This window comes from Bufo bufo, chromosome 1 (assembly GCF_905171765.1).
Source record: "Bufo bufo chromosome 1, aBufBuf1.1, whole genome shotgun sequence".
Classification (NCBI taxonomy): domain Eukaryota; kingdom Metazoa; phylum Chordata; class Amphibia; order Anura; family Bufonidae; genus Bufo; species Bufo bufo.
The window spans coordinates 424,582,589-424,601,969 of NC_053389.1; the positions used below are offsets into that span (position 1 = coordinate 424,582,589).

General features: G+C 47.9%; 1 long non-coding RNA gene across 1 annotated transcript; it reads right to left on the minus strand.

Annotated features, from left to right (window-relative positions):
• Window positions 1-280: 280 nt before the first annotated feature.
• Window positions 281-19,334, minus strand: LOC120978352. Its single transcript, XR_005774092.1, has 3 exons — window positions 19,206-19,334; window positions 18,992-18,994; window positions 281-292 (listed from the first exon to the last, which is right to left on the minus strand). It is a non-coding gene; the product is annotated as an uncharacterized LOC120978352 (long non-coding RNA).
• Window positions 19,335-19,381: the final 47 nt, after the last annotated feature.

Consider the following 19,381-nt stretch of genomic DNA (forward strand, 5'->3'; position numbering starts at 1 on the left):
GGATTTAGGAAAACTAGAAGAATGGTCAGAACTCTGGAAACTGAAATTTAATGTGGATAAGTGCAAGATAATGCACCTGGGGCGTAAAAACCCAATGGCAGAATATAGAATATTTGACACAGTCCTGACCTCAGTATCTGAGGAAAGGGATTTAGGAGTAATTATTTCAGAAGACTTAAAGGTGGGAAGACAATGTAATAGAGCAGCACGAAATGCCAGCAGAATGCTTGGCTGTATAGGAAGAGGTATAAGCAGTAGAAAGAGTGAAGTGCTTATGCCGCTGTACAGAACACTGGTGAGACCTCACTTGGCGTGCGCAGTACTGGAGGCCATATCTCCAGAAGGATATAGATACTCTAGAGAGAGTTCAGAGAAGAGCTACTAAACTAGTACATGGATTGCAGGATAAAACTTACCAGGAAAGGTTAAAGGACCTTAATATGTATAGCTTGGAAGAAAGAAGAGACAGAGGGGATATGATAGAAACTTTTAAATACATAAAGGGAATCAACTCGGTAAAGGAAGAGAGCATATTTAAAAGAAGAAAAACTACCACAAGAGGACACAGTTTTAAATTAGAGGGGCAAAGGTTTAAAAGTAATATAAGGAAGTATTACTTTACTGAGAGAGTAGTGGATGCATGGAATAGCCTTCCTGCAGAAGTGGTAGCTGCAAATACAGTGAAGGGGTTTAAGCATGCATGGGATAGGCATAAGGCCATCCTTCATATAAGATAGGGCCGGGGGCTATCCATAGTATTCAGTATATTGGGCAGACTAGATGGGCCAAATGGTTCTTATCTGCCGACACATTCTATGTTTCTATGTGCGGCCCTTGCTCTCATTCGTTTCTATGGGGCAGATGGAAATAGCCGAGCCAGCGCGCGGCTATTTTTGGTGGCCTTATTAAAATGAATGGAGGGCGGCTGCGCTGTCCATTCATTTCCCCGCTCCAATCTTGTTGTAGGTGCGGGTCCCAGAGGTGGGACCCACACCTATCAGACAATGGAGGCATATCCTAGCGATATGCCCCCATTGTATGTGATGGTAAAAACCCTTTAAACAAGCTCAGGACAAGTGTAATGTCCCGGAGTGCCATTACCACTCCTTGGCACCTTGCTACCACTTCCAATAGGCTAATATAAAGTGTCATCTAATGCAGTAGTGTATTTATCTTCACCGTGCATATTTATTCATGTAAAACTGTTATGTTCATGTGATTTCCTCGTCTACAACTAGGTGGCAGCAACACTTTGCAGTGCTAGTTCCAGGGAATGGTCTGGATTGTCCATTCTCTCTCTCCCTCTAGAGGGAGAAGGAGGAGGAGGAGGAGTTTAGGTAGTGACTAGGTCAGTCTACTCTAACCCTTCGCGGAGAGAGGTTGTGTGAGAAGTCTTGTCTGACTTAACCCCTTCTAGGGGAAGGCAGCAGACCTGGTCCCTGTTGGACAGATTCTGTTAGTCCTACACCAGCCTTATCACTGGAGGTTGTGCAACATCCAAGCTGAAGCTAGGGCTTAGGTACTCTAAAGCCAGGACAAGAGGTTCCTAAGATTACCTACAGTAAGAAACTGACTACTGACATAGCTGAGCTAAAAGAGCTACAGAGGGGATACAGCAAAGTGGAGTGTGTTACAGAAAGTAGTATTTGTCTGCCATTTGCCTGCTGAAACCTATTGATGACCAAGATAAAGTCTGGAAACTGTATGGAATACCGTTTATGCCAAGTAAAAGCAACTGTTTGCCAAGTCTGGACTCAACTTTGTTGTATACCATTCAAGTTCACCTACCCCTTTTTGCACTGCTTCAGACCACATCTCGTCTGAGATCCACAAGTATCCAGGTAGGAACACCGTGACACGTGTATATAACATCTACACAGACTGTAGGCCACTCTGCACCACTCTGGCAATCCTACCCTGGGTGCCAACATTACCATCTACAAAAGGGAGCCTTGTGCTTCTGCTGCTTAACCGCAGTTGGAGTCACGTTTACTTGCTCTATAAGAGGGACATATTTTGTAGAAACCTCCTAAGGGGCTAGGGATACCCCAGGTGCGACCTAGTGGGTCTGTTGCACATGTGTATATGGTCAGCAAATTCTAAAGGACACACCTGGCAGCAAGTTTGCCATATTTTCATTAGTAAATTCCCCCTTGTGTGCATCCAGCTTAAATGTCTGTACAATAGAATGTGCCACAAACTTTTTCATTCTGTATCAATATTCCTGATATTTCTTTCTATGTGTTTAAAAAAAAAAAAAATATTGCACCATGAACTGATTAGGTTTTGTCCTTGCCCTGAATTGTGGCTCCCCAAGTAGCTTACCTTTAATGGAGGCAGACCACTCAACTGCTAAGGGGCCCAACGCTGAACTCCTTTTACCGGCAAGAAAACATTACATTTTCATGCAGCCACCACTAGAGGCAGCCCCATTTGAGCTTCCATTCCAGTGAATGGTAACTGTAAATTCCTGTGCTCTGAGCTCCCTCTAGGGGTGGCTGCCAGGCAGCCAGCTTTTTAATAGAAGAGAATCAGATTTACCAATGTATTTTTTGCCAGTTGTAAATACACTGAGAAATATGGTGCTCAGAAGGAGCATCAGATTTATGAAGCACCTATTCCACTTTTACCGACATAGAAGTTAGATAAAGTAGGTGAGGTGGATGGCAACTTTTTAATTAAAATGTTCTTTTTGTTAAAATGTTTCCGTTTTATGAAACTGTAAAATAGTCAAATACAGTCCTGATCAAAAGTTTAAGACTAGGGTTGAGCGAACTCGAACTGCAAAGTTCGGGTTCGTACCGAACTTTAGGATTTTGGGACCCCGGACCCGAACCCGAAGATTTCAGTAAATGTTCATACTACAAGTAGCGTCATACTACTTGCACCGAGAGGCCATCACAGCCATGTATACTAATGGCATGGCTGTGATTGGCCAGAGCAGCATGTGACCCAGGCTCTATATAAGCTGGAGTCACGTAGCGCTGCAAGTCCCTCTGCTGTTACAAGTGTAGGGAGAGGATGCGGCTGGACTTGTGATTTCAGGGAGAGCATAGGAGAGAATCTACCTCAGCGATCTACAGACAAATAGTTGTGTGGGTGCAGGGCACTATCGTTTTACCCTGCCCTGAGCTCATTGACCAAAAAATACTAACTTTTAGAATTCTGTTAGGTAGGTGGGTGGCGGCGGCGGCGGCCATTTTATGCATTTGGGACATTGCAAATCACAATTTTTTGGGGGCAAACTACAAAATCTGTATTAGTCAGTGTGCAATTTAAGGTAGAAATACACCCATCATTTTCTGGGGTTTGAAAAACACTATTTTTTTTCTTAAAAAACAGTATTTTCCAGATCTGCAAGTGTTAAATTCAAGTTTAATATCTACAGCTTTCATATTCTGTTAGCAAAAAAATACTTTTTTGGCAATCTACAACATCTCTATTAGGCCTCATGCACACAACCGTATTTTTTTGCGGTCCGCAAAAACGGGTTCCGTTTTGCCGTGATCCGTGACTTCCTTGATTTTTGGAGGATCCACGGACATGAAAAAACAGTCGTTTTGGTGTCCGCCTGGCCGTGCGGAGCCAAACGGATCCGTCCTGAATTACAATGCAAGTCAATGGGGACGGATCCATTTGACGTTGACACAATATGGTGCAATTTCAAACGGATCCGTCCCCATTGACTTTCAATGTAAAGTCAGGAGTTAATATACCATAGGATCTGAGTTTTCTCCAATCCGATGGTATATTTTAACTTGAAGCGTCCCCATCACCATGGGAACGCCTCTATGTTAGACTATACTGTCGGATATGAGGTTACATCGTGAAACTCATATCCGACAGTATATTCTAACACAGAGGCGTTCCCATAGTGATGGGGACGCTTCTAGTTAGAATATACTACAAACTGTGTACATGACTGCCCCCTGCTGCCTGGCAGCACCCGATCTTTTACAGGGGGCTGTTATGATCAGCACAATTAACCCTTCAGGTGCCACACCTGAAGGGGTTCATTGTGCGTATCATAGCCCCCTGTAAGAGATCAGGGGCTGCCAGGCAGCAGGGGGCAGACCCCCCCACCCTCCCCAGTTTGAATATCATTGGTGGCCAGTGTGCGGCCTCCCCTCCCCCCCCCCCTCAGTCGGCCCCCCGTTCCCCCCCCTATTGTAATATCATTGGTGGCCAGTGTGCGGCCTCCCCCCCCCTCTATTGTATTAATATCATTGGTGGCCAGTGTGCGGCCCCCCCTCTATTGTAATATCATTGGTGGCCAGTGTGCGGCCCCCCCTCTATTGTATTAATATCATTGGTGGCCAGTGTGCGGCCTCCCCTCCCCCCCCCCCCCCCCCCCCGTCGGCCCCCCTCTATTGTAATTTCATTGGTGGCCAGTGTGCGGCCTCCCCTCCCTTCCCCCCCCCCCCCGCCCGATCATTGGTGGCAGGGGAGATTCCGATCGGAGTCCCAGTTTAATCGCTCTGGGGCTCCGATCGGTAACCATGGCAACCAGGACGCTACTGCAGGCCTGGTTGCCATGGTTACTTAGCAATATTACAATATTAGAAGCATCACTTCATACTTACCTGCTGGCCTGGCTGCTGCGATGTCTGTCTCCGGCCGGGAGCTCCTCCTACTGGTAAGTGACAGATCAATGCGCCGCACAGACCTGTCACTTACCAGTAGGAGGAGCTCCCGGCCGGACACACATCGCAGCAGCCAGGCCAGCAGGTAAGTATAATGCTTCTAATATTGTAATATTGCTAAGTAACCAAGGCAACCAGGCCTGCAGTAGCGTCCTGGTTGCCATGGTTACCGATCGGAGCCCCAGAGCGATTAAACTGGGACTCCGATCGGAATCTCCGCTGCCACCAATGATCGAGGGGGGGTGGGGGGAGGGGAGGCCGCACACTGGCCACCAATGAAATTACAATAGAGGGGGGCCGACGGAGGGGAGGCCGCACACTGGCCTAAAAATGATATTAATACAATAGAGGGGGGGGCGGCCGCACACTGGCCACCAATGATATTCAAACTGGGGAGGGAGGGGGGTCTGCCCCCTGCTGCCTGGCAGCCCCTGATCTCTTATAGGGGGCTATGATATGCACAATTACCCCCTTCAGGTGCAGCACCTGAGGGGTTAATTGTGCGGATCACAGCCCCCTGTAAGAGATCGGGTGCTGCCAGGCAGCAGGGGGCAGTCATGTACACAGTTCTCAGTATATTCTAACTAGAAGCGTCCCCATCACCATGGGAACGCCTCTGTGTTAGAATATACTGTCGGATTTGAGTTTTCACGAAGTGAAAACTCATCTCTGAAAAAGCTTTTATGCAGACGGATCCGTCTGTATGAAAGTAACCCACGGCCACGGATCACGGACACGGATGCCAATCTTGTGTGCATCCGTGTTCTTTCACTGACCCATTGACTTGAATGGGTCCGTGAACCGTTGGCCGTGAAAAAAATAGGACAGGTCATATTTTTTTCACGGCCAGGAAACACGGATCACGGATGCGGCTGCAAAACGGTGCATTTTCCGATTTTTCCATGGACCCATTGAAAGTCAATGGGTCCGCGAAAAAAAATGGAAAACGGCCCAACGGCCACGGATGCACACAACGGTCGTGTGCATGAGGCCTTAGTCAGTGTGCAATTTAAGGTTGAAATACACCCATCATTTTCTGGGGTTTGAAAAACACACTTTTTTTTCAATAAACAGTATTTTCCAGATCTGCAAGTGTGAAATTCAAGTTTAATATATACAGTTTTCATATTCTGTTAGCAAATAAAGACTTTTTTGTCAATCTACAACATCTGTATTAGTCAGTGTGCAATTTAAGGCTGAAATACACCCATCATTTTCTGGGGTTTGAAAAACACACTCTTTTGACAAAAAACACTATTTTCAGGCCTTGCAGCATCAGCACGTGTGAAATTACAGGCTTATATGCTGCTGTCAAATTCAGTTTTTAAACAAACACCCACTTGGGCACAAAAAATTTAGTTGGCAGCCTTTGATGCAGATGTCATTGTGAGATACACCCTTAATACATTTGGGATACATTCAGAGATTTTAAATACCGCCATTTGGTGCACCAATATTGAATTCAGGCCTACATTGGTTCAGGCCCTGTGAGATACAGGGGCTTGAATTAGGCATTTGAAATACAGTCATTTTGTGCAAAGATATATTTACTGCAGGCCTACACTTGTTCAGGGCGTGTGTGATCCCCCCTATACATACAAGGGTTTGAATTAGGCATTTGAAATACAGCCATTTCAAATACAGCCATTTTGTGCAAAGATATATTTACTGCAGGCCTATACTGGTTCAGGGCATGTGTGATCCCCCCTATACATACAGGGGTATGAATTAGGCATTTGAAATACAGCCATTTGAAATACAGCCATTTTGTGCAAAGATATATTTACTGCAGGCCTACAGAGGTTCAGGGCGTGTGTGATCCCCCCTATACATACAGGGGTTTGAATTAGGCATTTGAAATACAGCCATTTGAAATACAGCCATTTGAAATACAGCCATTTTGTGCAAAGATATATTTACTGCAGGACTACACTGATTCAGGGCGTGTGTGATCCCCCCTATAAATACAGGGGTTTGAATTAGGCATTTGAAATACAGCCATTTGAAATATAGAGATGTCGCGAACATAAAATTTTCCGAACGCGAATTTCCGCGAATGTTCGCGATCGGGCGAACAGGGCGAACCGCCATAGACTTCAATAGGCAGGCGAATTTTAAATCCCACAGGGACTCTTTCTGGCCACAATAGTGATGGAAAAGTTGTTTCAACACCTGGACTGTGGCATGCCGGAGGGGGATCCATGGCAAAACTCCCATGGAAAATTACGTAGTTGACGCAGAGTCGGGTTTTAATCCATAAAGGGCATAAATCACCTAACATTCCTAAATTGTTTGAAATAACGTGCTTTAAAACATCCAGTGTGTGTATACAATCAGGTATGATCTTCCACCTCCTCAAAGCCACCTTCCTCCTCTGACTCCTCTTCTTCAGACTCCTCTCTCTGCGTTGCCGCAGGTCCAGCAATCGACGACGACAAGGCTGCTTCTGGTGGTGATGGTGACCATAACTCTTCCTCTTCATGCTCATCTACGGTCTGATCCAGCACTCTTCGCAGGGCACGCTACAGAAAAAACGCATATGGGATGAGGTCGATGATGTTGCCTTGGGTTTGACTGACCAGGTTTGTCACCTCCGCAAAAGGACGCATGAGCCTACAGCCATTGTGCATGAGCGTTCAGTAATGCGGCCAAAAAATACCCAGCTCCGCATAGGCTGTCCTCTTTTTTTTTTATTAAAAAAATCTATTCATACCAGTTTAATCTCTGTTTTGTCCCCTATCAGGGGCCGATGTATGGAATAGATTTTAGGAACCGGGAGATGGAAAAAGATGGTTGGTCGGTCCTCTTACTTCCAATTTGGGGCACTGCGCGTGCGCCGTGCAATGTACTGTGCCACCCTATATGAGTGGTGTGTTAAGTAGTACTATTCCTATCAGTTTAATGCCTGTTATGTCCCCTATCAGGGGCTGGTGTATGGAATAGATTTTAGGAACTCGGAGATGGAAAAAGATGGTTGGTCGGTCCTCTTACTTCCAATTTGGGGCACGGCGCGTGCGCCGTGCAATGTACTGTGCCACCCTATATGAGTGGTGTGTTAAGTAGTACTATTCCTATCAGTTTAATCCCTGTTACGTCCCCTATCAGGGGCCGGTGTATGGAATAGATTTTAGGAACCGGGAGATGGAAAAAGATGGTTGGTCGGTCCTCTTTCTTCCAATTTGGGGCACGGCGCGTGCGCCGTGCATTGGACTGTGCCACCCTATATGAGTGGTGTGTTAAGTAGTACTATTCTTATCAGTTTAATCCCTATCAGGGGATGTGTATTGCATAGATTTTAGACAACCGCAAAGAGTTGTGAATAGTTGACACACTCATGATAAAAATTTTATTTCTCTATGCGTCAATCTTGGTGTAGTGATGACTGTGCTCATGCGCACGTTTGGGAGATTGCAGGCGATGGTGGTTTTTTCAAAGCCTATGGTCGTGCTGAGGTAGTTCAGTGACAGTTTAAGTGACCCAGAAAACAATGATTCTGCAGTGTGGGCCCATTGTTGGCCTAGTAGGCTTTAATGATCACCTTAGATGATCACAAACAAAATGAATGTTTTTTCTATGCAAAATTATCCAGCCGATCGCTTTTAGTCTGTTCACAGTGAAGCAACAACCTTATCATCTGGCGTGTGCCAACATTGCCAACACACTCATAGAGGTGATCGCTTCATTGTGATACGCAAGCCCCTTCACCACAACAAGGTAACGATCACGAAGGGGAATGGACACATGTATGTGCCTTTTTTTTTGTTTTGTTTTTGCAGCCACAGTGCAGCACCAGAGGCCTGAAAAATTAGGTATTGTTGCAGCCGCTGCAATTGATGTTTTCCAGGCAGAAAGTGCACTAAAACATTGCGGCTTGAACCCTAGTTGGTGGCGGAGAAGTCACGCAAGTCATCCGGCATGCAGAGATTAAATACAGCAGCGTGTGGACCATTTTTAGCCCAAGGCATCTCATCAGGCCTTTTTTAGTCAAATGCATCCCCCACTGTCAGTTCATTCGGGATCCATGCCTCATTCATCTTAATAAAGGTGAGGTAATCTAGACTTTTTTGACCTAGGCGACTTCTCTTCTCAGTGACAATACCTCCTGCTGCGCTGAAGGTCCTTTCTGACAGGATACTTGAAGCGGGGCAGGCCAGAAGTTCTATCACAAATTGGGATAGCTTAGGCCACAGGTCAAGCCTGCACACCCAGTAGTCAAGGGGTTCATCGCTCCTCAGAGTGTCGATATCTGCAGTTAAGGCGAGGTAGTCTGCTACCTGTCGGTCGAGTCGTTCTCTGAGGGTGGACCCCGAAGGGCTGTGGCGATGCGAAGGACTTAAAAAGGTCCGCATGTCCTCCATCAACAACACGTCTGTAAAGCGTCCTGTCCTTGCCGGCGTGGTTGTGGTAGGAGGAGGATTACTTTCACCTCTTCCCCTGTTAGATTCCCGTTGTGCTGTGACATCACCCTTATACGCTGTGTAAAGAATACTTTTTAACTTGTTTTGGAACTGCTGCATCCTTTCCGACTTCTGGTAATTCGGTAACATTTCAGCCACTTTCTGCTTATACCGGGGGTCTAGTAGCGTGGCGACCCACTACAGGTCGTTCTCCTGCAGCCTTTTTATACGAGGGTCCCTCAACAAGCATGACAGCATGAAAGACCCCATTTGCACAAGGTTGGATGCCGAGCTACTCATGTCCCGTTCCTCATCCTCACTGATCTCATTGAAGGTCTGTTCTTCCCCCCAGCCACGTACAACACCACGGGTACCATATAGGTGACAAAGAGCACCCTGGGATGCCTGCTGTGGTTGGTCTTCCTCCTCCTCAAAGCCACATTCCTCCTCTGACTCCTCTTCCTCAGACTCCTCCTCCAGCGTTGCCGCAGGTCCAGCAAGCGATGATGATAAGGCTGTTTCTGGTGGTGATGGTGACCACAATTCTTCCTCTTCACGCTCATCTACGGCCTGATCCAGCACTCTTCGCAGGGCACGCTCCAGGAAAAAAACAAATGGGATGATGTCGCTGATGGTGCCTTCGGTGCGACTGACTAGGTTTGTCACCTCCTCAAAAGGACGCATGAGCCTACAGGCATTGCGCATGAGCGTCCAGTAACGTGGCAAAAAAATACCCAGCTCTGCAGAGGCTGTCCTAGCACCCCGGTCATAAAAATACTCGACGGCTTTTTCTTGTTGGAGCAGGCGGTCGAACTATAGGAGTGTTGAATTCCAACGTGTCGGGCTGTCGCAAATCAAGCGCCTCACTGGCATGTTGTTTCGCTGCTGAATATCGGAAAAGTGCGCCATGGCCGTGTAGGAACGCCTGAAATGGCCACACACCTTCCTGGCCTGCTTGAGGACATCCCGTAAGCCTGGGTACTTATGCACAAAGCGTTGTACGATCAGATTCAACACATGCCATGAACGGCACATGTGTCAACTTGCCCAAATTTAATGCCGCCAACAAATTGCTTCCGTTTTCACACACCACTTTACCGATCTCCAGTTGGTGCTGGGTCAGCCACCGATCCACCTGTGCGTTCAGGGCGGACAGGAGTGCTGGTCCGGTGTGACTCTCTGCTTTCAGGCAAGTCAACCCCAAGACGGCGTGACACTGTCGTATCCGGGATGTGAAATAGCCCCTGGGGAGCTGGGGGGGTGCCGTTGATGTGGAGCAAGACGCAGCAGCAGAAGAGGACTCAGCCGAGGAGGTTAGCGAAGAGGATGAAGAAGGAGGAGTAGAGGAGGTGGCAGCAGGCCTGCCTGCAAGTCGTGGCGGTGTCACCAATTCCTCTGCAGAGCCACGCATTTTATGCTTGGCAGCTGTCAGCAGGTTTACCCAATGTGCAGTGTATGTGATATACCTGCCCTGACCGTGCTTTGCAGACCAGGTATCAGTGGTCAGATGGACCCTTGCCCCAACACTGTGTGCCAGACATGGCATGACTTGCTTTTCCACAATAGAGTACAGGTTGGGGATTGCCTTTTGTGAAAAAAAAAATTCGGCCGGGTACCTTCCACTGCGGTGTCCCAATAGCTACAAATTTTTTTAAGGCCTCAGCTGTCAGAAGCCGTCAATGGGGTTATTCTGTGACATTGGCTTCTTACGCTCAAACATTTCCTTGACAGACACCTGAATGTGGGCAGATGAGCAGGAACTGCTGAAGGTGAGAGGCGGAATGGCGGGTGGTTGAGAGGGGGCAAGGAGGACAGCAGTGGTTGACATGGCTGAAGATGCTGGACCAGGAGGAGGATGGTGGCTTTGAGTTTCTGTGCTGCTTGTACTCATCATGTGTTGATCCCATAGGCGTTTGTGATGTGAGATCATGTGCTTTCGCAAAGCAGTTGTACCTAGGTGGGTGTTGGACTTCCCACGACTCAGTTTCTTTTGGCACAGGTTGCAAATGGCATCGCTGTTATCAGAGGCAGACACACAAAAAAAAATTCAAAACTGCTGAGCTTTGCAATGACGGCATTCTGGTGGTGGCAACAGCATGCGTTGATTGGCGTGCTGTCTGGCTGACCCCGGGTGCCGATACATGCTGTCTGACTGTGCCACTAGCCCCTTGTGACGACCTCCCCCTGCTTCCAACTCGTCTCCTCCTCCTCTCTGTCTCCCCATCTGAACTTTCCGCCTGTTATTCTTCTCTTCGAGCGGGCACCCACGTAACATCCATGGACACATCGTCATCATCAACCGCTTCATCTGTATCTGACAACTCAGCAAAGGAAGCTGCAGCGGGTACAACATCATCATCATCACACCGTACGTCCATGTGTGTAATGCTGCCTGACTGAGACATATCCCTGTTATCTACATCCTCTGGCAATAATGGTTGCGCATCACTCATTTCTTCCAACTGATGTGTAAATAACTCCTCTGACAGATCAAGTGAAGCGGCTGTGGCGGGCGGGCGGGCGAGTGGTAACTTGAGAGGTGCCCGAAGCTGAGCTGGAGGAGGATGGTGCGTCAAGGTTCTGAGCGGAAGCTGTAGAAGATTGGGAGTCCTGTGTAAGCCAGTCAACTATGTCCTCAAAACTTTTCGAGTTCAGGGAACATGGGCTCTGAACACTGGGCATTATTCTAGGGCGAAAGGAAATCGCAGCACCACGACCACGACGGCCCCTGCGGGGTGGCCTGCCTCTGCCTGTCATTTTTTTTAGATTAGTGGTACTATGCGTGCAAGGTACTGTGCCACCCGATATGAGTGGTGGGCACTGGCAGTGGGCACAGTACAGTCAGTGGGCCTGACACACACTGGCAGGCAACTGCAATTATATTACAGAGAAAAAATTAAATGACTTTTTTATCTGCAAGGTACTGTGCCACCCGATATGAGTGGTGGGCAGTGGGCACAGTACAGTCTGTGGTCCTGACACTCACTGGCAGGCAACTGCAATTATATTACAGAGAAAGAATTTGATGACTTTTTTATCTGCAAGGTACTGTGCCACCCAATATGAGTGGTGGGCACTAGCAGTGGGCACAGTACAGTCAGTGGGCCTGACACACACTGGCAGGCAACTGCAATTATATTACAGAGAAAAAATTAAATGACTTTTTTATCTGCAAGGTACTGTGCCACCCGATATGAGTGGTGGGCACTGGCAGTGGGCACAGTACAGTCAGTGAGCATGACACACACTGGCAGGCAACTGCAATTATATTACAGAGAAAAAATTAAATGACTTTTTTATCTGCAAGGTACTGTGCCACCCAAAATGAGTGGTGGGCAGTGGGCTTAGTACAGTCTGTGGGCCTGACACTCACTGGCAGGCAACTGCAATTATATTACAGAGAAAAAATTAAATGACTTTTTTTTATCTGCAAGGTACTGTGCCACCCGATATGCGTGGTGGGCACTGGCAGTAGGCACAGTACAGTCTGTGGGCCTGACACTCACTGGCAGGCAACTGCAATTATATTACAGAGAAAAAATTAAATGACTTTTTTATCTGCAAGGTACTGTGCCACCCGATATGAGTGGTGAGCAGTGGGCACAGTACAGTCAGTGGGCCTGACACACACTGGCAGGCAACTGCAATTATATTACAGAGAAAAAATTAAATGACTTTTTATCTGCAAGGTACTGTGCCACCCGATATGAGTGGTGGGCACTGGCAGTGGGCACAGTACAGTCTGTGGGCCTGACACACACTGGCAGGCAACTGCAATTATATTACAGAGAAAAAATTAAATGACTTTTTTTATCTGCAAGGTACTGTGCCACCTGATATGAGTGGTGGGCACTGGCAGTGGGCACAGTACAGTCAGTAAGCCTGACACACACTGGCAGGCAACTGCAATTATATTACAGAGAAAAAATTAAATGACTTTTTTTATCTGCAAGGTACTGTGCCACCTGATATGAGTGGTGGGCACTGGCAGTGGGCACAGTACAGTCAGTAAGCCTGACACACACTGGCAGGCAACTGCAATTATATTACAGAGAAAAAATTAAATAACTTTTTTATCTGCAAAGTACTGTGCCACCCGATATGAGTGGTGGGCACTGACAGTGGGCACAGTACAGTCAGTGGGCCTGACACAAACTGGCAGGCAACTGCAATTATATTACAGAGAAAAAATTTAATTAGTTTTTTATCTGCAAGGCACTGTGCCACCCGATATGAGTGGTGGGCACTGGCAGTGGGCACAGTACAGTCAGTGGGCCTGACACACACTGGCAGGCAACTGCAATTATATTACAGAGAAAAAATTAAATGACTTTTTTATCGACAAGGTACTGTGCCACCCGATATGAGTGGTGGGCACTGGCAGTGGGCACAGTACAGTCTGTGGGCCTGACACACACTGGCAGGCAACTGCAATTATATTACAGAGAAAAAATTTAATTAGTTTTTTATCTGCAAGGTACTGTGCCACCCAATATGAGTGGTGGGCACTGACAGTGGGCATAGTACAGTCAGTGGGCCTGACACACACTGGCAGGCAATTGCAATTATATTACAGAGAAAAACATTTAATGACTTTTTTATCTGCAAGGTACTGTGCCACCCAATATGAGTGGTGGGCACTGGCAGTGGGCACAGTACAGTCAGTGGGCCTGACACACACTGGCAGACAACTGCAATTATATTACAGAGGAAAAATTTAATTACTTTTTTATCTGCAAGGCACTGTGCCACCCGATATGAGTGGTGGGCACTGGCAGTGGGCACAGTACAGTTAGTGAGCATGACACTCACTGACAGGCAACTGCAATTATATTACAGAGAAAAAATTAAATTACTTTTTTATCTGCAAGATACTGTGCCACCCGATATGAGTGGTGGGCAGTGGGCACAGTACAGTCAGTGGGCCTGACACACACTGGCAGGCAACTGCAATTATATTACAGAGAAAAAATTAAATGACTTTTTTATCTGCAAGATACTGTGCCACCCGATATGAGTGGTGGGCACTGGCAGTGGGCACAGTACTGTCAGTGGGCCTGATACACACTGGCAGGCAACTGCAATTATATTACAGAGATAAAATTAAATGACTTTTTATCTGCAAGGTACTGTGCCACCCAATATGAGTGGTGGGCACTGGCAGTGGGCACAGTACAGTCTGTGGGCCTGACACACACTGGCAGGCAACTGCAATTATATTAGAGAGAAAAAATTAAATGACTTTTTTATCTGCAAGGTACTGTGTCACCCAATATAAGTGGTGTGCACACAGTACAGTCTGTGGGCCTGTGGCCTCTCACACACGGGCAGGCAACTGCAATATATATATATTTAAAATAAATAAAAAAAGCACACTGATGTACCAGCCCTAAAAAGGGTTTTTTGGGTGCTGTCAGGACGTTGTCCTTATAGCAGATGAGTATTTGAGGACTGGAGTGGACACAGAACACTGGCCTAGCTAACGATTTCCCTATTAATTCAGCAGCAGCAGCACTCTCCCTGCTCTAACTAACACTGCAGCTTCAGAATGAATCTAAGATGGATGCTGTCCTTGCTTTTTGATAGGAGGTGGGAGGGTCTTGGAGGGAGGGTATGCTGATTGGTTGGAATGTGTCTGCTGACTGTAAGGTACAGGGTCAAAGTTTGCTCAATGATGACGTATAGGGGCGGACCAAACATCGCATATGTTCGCCCGCCGCGGCGAACGCGAACAAGCGATGTTCGCCGGGGAATAGTTCGGGACATCTCTATTGAAATACAGCCATTTTGTGCAAAGATATATTTACTTCAGGCCTACACTGGTTCAGGGCGTGTGTGATCCCCCTATACATACAGGAGTTTTAATTAGGCATTTGAAATACAGCCATTTGAAATACAGCCATTTTGTGCAAAGATATGTTTACTTCAGTCCTACAGAGGTTCAGGCCCTCTGAGATACCACCTCTACATACAGAGGTTTGAATTAGGCATTTAAAATACAGCCATTTTGTGCAAAGATATATTTTCTTTAGGCCTACACTGGTTCAGGGCGTGTGTGATCCCCCTATACATACAGGGGTTTTAATTAGGCATTTGAAATACAGCCTCTTTGTGCAAAGATATATTTACTGCAGGCCTACACTGGTTCAGGGCATGTGTGATCCCCCCTATACATACAGGGGTTTTATTTAGGCATTTGAAATACAGCCATTTGAAATACAGCCATTTTGTGCAATGATACATTTGCTTCAGGCCTACACTGGTTCAGGGCGTGTGTGATCCCCCCTATACATACAAGGGTTTGAATTAGGCATTTGAAATATAGCCATTTTGTGCAAAGATATATTTACTTCAGGCCTACACTGGTTCAGGGTATGTGTGACATCCCCTATACATACAGGGGTTTGAATTAGGCATTTGAAATACAGCCATTTTGTGCAAAGATATATTTACTTCAGGCCTACAGAGGTTCAGGCCCTCTGAGATACCACCTCTACATACAGGGGTTTGAATTAGGCATTTTAAATACAGCCATTTCAAATACAGCCATTTTGTGCAAAGAAATCTTTATTTGAGGCCTAGTCTGGTTCAGGCCGTGTGAGATACACCTTTTATATACTGTCGTTCTATTCTACTATTAATTAAACACTCATTTAGGGCAAGATACTGAAGTCAAAAAATATGAGGAGAGCGTCAAATAATGGACGTGGCCCAGGTCGTGGTGCTGCTGGTGGTTCTCCTGTTGCAGGGAGAGGACGTGGTCGATCTGTGCCAGCTACACGCACAAGTGAAACCCCTTCCCCAGGTGCGAGTAGGCGATAAAATCTGCAGCGGTATTTGGTCGGGCCTAACGCCGCTCTACGAATGGTGAGGCCTGAACAAGTTCAGGCGATAGTAGATTGGGTTGCTGACAGTGGATCCAGTCCATTCACATTGTCTCCCACCCAGTCCCCTGCTGAAAGACCACAGTTGGCACCTGCAGCCGATGTCAATCAGTCTTTCACCTCACCCCCTTGCAAATCAGCCAAGCAGTCTGAGCGCCAAGTTATGCAGCAGTCTCTTCTGCTTTTTGATGACTCTGTTAGCAGGGTTTCCCAGGGCCATCCACCTATCCCTGCCCCAGAAGTGGAAGAGATTGAGTGCACCGATGCCCAACCACTTATTTTTCAAGATAGGTACATGGGAGAACCATCGCAGCACGTCTCGGATGATGACGAAACACAGGTGCCAACTGCTGGGGCTTTCGAAAGTGTGCAGACCGACAAGGAAGTCAGGGGTGAAGACTGGGTGGAAGATGATGTGGAGGACGATGAGGTCTTTGAGCCCACATGGAATCAAGGTCATGCGAGTGACCGATGTAGTTCGGAGGAAGAGGCGGTGGTCGCACAGAGCCACCAGCACAGCATAAGAGGGAGCAGGGTGCAAAAGCGGAGCCGCCGTCCTCTAGACAGTACGCCTGCTACTGCCCACCGCAGCAAGGGACTGAGCACACCAAAGCCAGCTCCAAGGAGTTCCCTGGCGTGGCAGTTCTTCAGACAATATGCTGACGACAAGACACGAGTGGTTTGCACGCTGTGCAATCAGAGCCTGAAGCGAGGCATAGACGTTCTTAACCTGAGCACAACCTGCATGACCAGGCATTTAAGTGCAAAGCACGAGCTGCAGTGGAGTAGACACCTCAAAAACCAAGAAAGGTCTCTGGCTCCTCCTGCTTCCTCTTCTGCTGCAGTCGCGGCCTCTTCATCCACCTCTGGAGTGACAGTGCCACCTATCACCCCACAAACAGAGGATCTGCCAGCAACACCAAAACCTGGGTCACCAAGTATCTCCACAATGTGCCACGCAAGCGTTCAGCTCTCCATATCCCAAACGCTAGAGAGGAAGAGGAAGTACCCCCCTACCCTCCCACGATTCCTAGCCCTGAATGCCAGCATTTCTAAATTACTGGCATTTGAAATGCTGTCATTCCGTCTGGTGGAGACGGATAGTTTTAAAGGCCTTATGGTGGTGGCGTCCCACAGTTTGTTGTGCCCAGCCGCCACTACTTTTCAAGGCGAGCCATCCCTTCCCTGCACAACCAAGTAGGGGACAAAATCAGGTGTGCACTGCGCAACACCATCTGTGGCAAGGTGCACCTGACTACGGATACGCGGACCAGTAAGCACGGTCAGGGCCGTTATATCTCCATAACAGCACACTGGGTAAATGCAGTGGCGGCTGGGCCTGAGGCGGAAAGCAGTTTGGCGCATGTCCTTCCACCACCGAGGATTGCAGGGCGCTTCAGTTTGCCTCCTGTTGCTTCCTCCTCCTACTCTGCTTCCTCATCCTCTACCAGCTCCTCATCCGGTCAGCGTAACACCTTCACCACCAACTTCAGCACAGCCAGGGGTAAACGACAGCAGGCAGTTTTAAAACTTATCTGTTTGAGGGACAAACCTCACACCGCGCAGGAGCTGTGGACGGGCCTTGAACAACAGACCGATGAGTGGTTTGTGCCAGTCAGCCTCAAGCCCGGCCTGGTGGTCTGCGATAATGGGCGAAATCTCGTAGCAGCTCGGGGACTAGCCGGTTTGACGCACATCCCTTGCCTGGTGCATGTGCTGAATTTGGTGGTGCAGAGATTCCTTAAAAATTACCCCGACATGTCAGAGCTGCTGCATAAAGTGCAGGCAGTCTGTGCGTGCTTTAGGTGTTCTCACCCTGCTGCTGCTCGCCTGTCAGCGCTGCAGCGTAACCTCGGCCTTCCCGCTCACCGCCTCATATGCGACGTGCCCACAAGGTGGAACTCCACCTTGCACATGCTGGCCAGACTGTGCGAGCAGCAGCAGGCGATAGTGGAGTTTCAGCTGCAGCACGCACGAGTGAGTCGCTCGGCGGAACAGCACCACTTCACCACTTCACTAATGACTTGCCCTGCATGCGAGACCTGTGTTCCTTGTTGCGCTGTTTCGAGTACTCCACCAACATGGCCAGTGCCGATAACTCCGTTCTCAGAGTTACTATCCCACTTCTATGCCTCCTTGAAAAAACGCTGCTGGCGATGATGGAAGAGGATGTGGCACAGGAGAAGGAGGAGGAAGAGGGATCATTTCATAGGGTTTCCGGCCAGTCATTCCCAAGTGGCTCCGAGGGTGGGTTCCTGCACCCACAAACCCAAGGTACACAATTGTCCAGCCAGGGCACAGTTCTGGAGGATGAGGAGGTGGAGGATGAGGAGGAGGAGATGGAGGAGGAGGAACCATGTTCACAGCAGGGTGGCACCCAGACCAGCTCATGGCCATCACTGGTGCGTGGATGGGGGGATACAGAGAACACAGACGATACACCTCCCACAGAGGACAGCTTTTCGTTGTCTCTGGGCAGCCTGGCACACATGAGCGATTACATGCTGCAATGTCTCCGCAATGACTGCCGAGTTTCCCACATTCTAACTTGTGCTGATTACTGGGTGGCCACGCTGCTGGATCCCCGTTACAAGGACAACGTACTGTCCTTAATTCCGTCACTGGAGCGCGATCGTAAGATGCGCGAGTACAAGCGCACGCTGGTAGACATGCTGCTGGTGGCATAACTTCAAGGATGGAAGATTTCTCCTCAGGCTATATTCACTAATACCCTTCAACTTACCAATAACCACTCTGACACCTTCTTGCTTGGTAAAATGACCATTACGGCCAACTTTATTGTACACACAAATATCATAATAACAATAATCACTTTAATACATCCTTAAACATTATGAACCACTGTACCGTAACAAGGATCCTGGAGGGCAACCCAAACAAGCGGTATCTTCCGTAACCATCTCTCCATTATACTTCAAGATTACCCTTGGCCGCACTCACCGACCCAAGGGCACCAAATCCTTGAAGTATCCAAGTATTTCCTCCTGTAGACCTTTTAGCCCAAACAGGAGCCTCATCCTCGGCATTCACAAACCACATGAGATACAGGCTCCAACATGTCCTGCATCTCTTAAACCATTGGATTGCTCCCCCAGGATCTCATATCCATCAGCCCAATTTCCTCCACCACGCTTACCCCAATTCACCAAATTAAGGGCGGGAGGGCGGGAAACACTCTGCCTTGCACTGATACCTGCAGACCAAAACCACACCCCCAAATCCTATATACTGCCCGTGAAACCTCACTCCTCCCCCTCAACCAGCTTCCAAACCTTAACCCCTTCCTAGCCTGACGACTTCCACCCAAGTCAAAGCGCACTCCGCTATATCTGCGCCTCGCTCCATTGCTGTTATGACTTCAAGGATGGAAGATTTCTCCTCAGGCTATATTCACTAATACCCTTCAACTTACCAATAACCACTCTGACACCTTCTT